At 51.6% G+C, this 2,018-nt stretch overlaps 1 protein-coding gene across 2 annotated transcripts in view; it reads left to right on the top strand.

Annotated features, from left to right (window-relative positions):
* The first annotated feature begins 1,307 nt into the window (after nt 1–1,307).
* Nucleotides 1,308–2,018, top strand: part of MSL2 (MSL complex subunit 2) — a 30,336-nt gene continuing 29,625 nt past the window's right edge. The window contains exons 1-2 of one of the 2 annotated variants that reach the window (XM_023538372.1): nt 1,308–1,529; nt 1,874–1,959. The gene's annotated coding sequence lies outside the window, so the exon portion shown is untranslated. Of the gene's footprint in view, nt 1,530–1,774; nt 1,960–2,018 lie in introns of those variants that run through there. The other variant, XM_023538373.1, reaches the window with a different exon arrangement.

Raw genomic sequence — 2,018 nt, 5'->3', positions numbered from 1 at the left:
TTAAGTCCTTGCAAGTAATCATTTGGAGTGACTGCTGATTTATGCTGCCTGAATGGAAAACAGTGCTGATTATTTTATTCTTGTTGCTCTTTTGGGAAAGAACCACCTATGTGTTGTGGAAGACGACCTTAGAGTTTGGAATAAAAATAGAACTGTATAAGTTTTATTTGAAGATGAGCTTAGAAAAAAATCTTTTATCAAAAAAATAAAAAGAAGGTGAGCTTTTAAGGAATGAAATTTTGAATATTTTTTGTTTTCCAGATACAACCACATGTATTTTGCATAACTTGAATTTCAACTTTGCTCCTTAACAAAATTAGGAAGTTAGATTTTTATTGTTTGATACTTAAGTGCTGATAACGTGCTAGGCCTTATAAAGAAAATAAACCTGTTTTCAAATCGCAATAGAAATTATATATCAGAGGTTATCTGGGTTTCCTTGATATCTTGACTGTTCTACTCTAGTGGCAAGCCCCTAAAACTAACATATTTGTGTCACAAAACATTTACATGTCATAAATTTCACTTTGCAAACTTGCAGAATATCTATCATATGCAAAAAGTTATGTTGAACAGCTTTGGTGTATCCAGAGATAAGTGATGGTTCCCATTTGTGCTACTCAAAAAAAGGTTTTGTACTTTTACAGCGGAGAATCATGTTGTTAGGCGTTTATTTATATCTATGTCCTTGGTCTCCTGCAAAAACATCAGGCGAAAGCTTGTATAAAAAATCGGATACTTTCAAAGATTTGAGTTCCTTCTAAAGCAGGATCATGAATTCTTCAAGATATTTATTCCCATTGAAGGGCTAGGTCTTTCACAGGAGCTAAAAACACGGGCTCGTTTTGTGTTTAAACTGGACTCTGTTCCAGTACGAGCTCGGAGCGGTCCCGGTTGGCGCCTCTGGAAGGTCGGGCCACAGAATGTCTGACTCCAAGGACCAGAGGCTATGGAAAGAGCCCAGCTCTGATGGCGGGAGAGGGGCCATAGGTCCTTGCCCAACGGTTTACACACCGCCGGCTGAGGCGTTGCAGACCTCAGGCCCTAGTCGACGGAGGGCCGCGGCCCTCATCTAGCAAACGCCGCCCGAACGCCTTCTGGGCGCGCAGCCACGTCTATCGCTGCCTGCCTTCGCGGTTCCGCAAATGCCCGCGAGCTGCAAAGGCGGCCTTTCCGTGTTGGGGAAACGCCGATACTGGAGAAAGGCCGCGAGGGCGGGACTTGGGGCCAGGCGGGATTATTTCCTCACACAGTGGTCAGGGCGAGAGGCCGCGCTGGAGCCAGGGCGGAGCGCCACATGGCGCGCCTGTTCGGCCTCAGCATTGGCGGGCACACAGGAAGCAGTGGAGTGAGGGAAGCCTACAGCTCACACTAGGGAAGGATGGGTCAACTGACAGAGGTTTCACCATAGCCCACACGCCAAGGAAAGGGAATTTGAGAGCGCATGGGGGAGGGGGCGGAGAAAGCAGACCGCTCACAGAGAGCATGCTCTGTTCTGAGAGCCGTAAACGGACAGCCAAGCATGCGCAGTGAGTCCAGGGTGGGTTGGCAGTGGGGAGGGGCTGGCGTGAGCGGGCTGATGTGTTTATCCGGTTTTCTGGGTGGGCGGTCAAAGCGCACGCGTTAAGGGCGAAAGGCGGCGGAGCTGGGTAGCGGAATGCGCATGCGCTGCGCGAGCCGGTAGCTCTAGGAGGGTGTGGAGGGGGCTCTTGGAGGAGAAGCTGGGGAAAAGGGAAGCGAAGGGAAAGGGCGGGGGGGAGGGGTGAGAGTGTGCTCTGCGCATGCGTGCGAGCGCCAGCGACGACGGCGGCGGGGGAGTCTCGGGGATGACAGTGGCTTTGCCCGTTGGGGTAACGGTCGTCGTCTCCTGCAGGGCTTGAGGCACCGCCGAGGCTGTGGGATCCATTAAGGCCGCAGCAACCCGGGCCCTACGGAACTAGAGTGGCGCGTGGAGTCGGGGTGAGAGCGGCGAGGCACGGGGGGAGGGGCCTGCGGCGGGGCCTGCTGTGTGCGCTGGG

This window comes from Pteropus vampyrus, unplaced genomic scaffold, assembly GCF_000151845.1.
Source record: "Pteropus vampyrus isolate Shadow unplaced genomic scaffold, Pvam_2.0 Scaffold220, whole genome shotgun sequence".
NCBI lineage: Eukaryota > Metazoa > Chordata > Mammalia > Chiroptera > Pteropodidae > Pteropus > Pteropus vampyrus.
The sequence above is the reverse complement of the archived record's forward strand: the minus strand, read 5'-3'. Positions and strand labels throughout refer to the sequence as shown.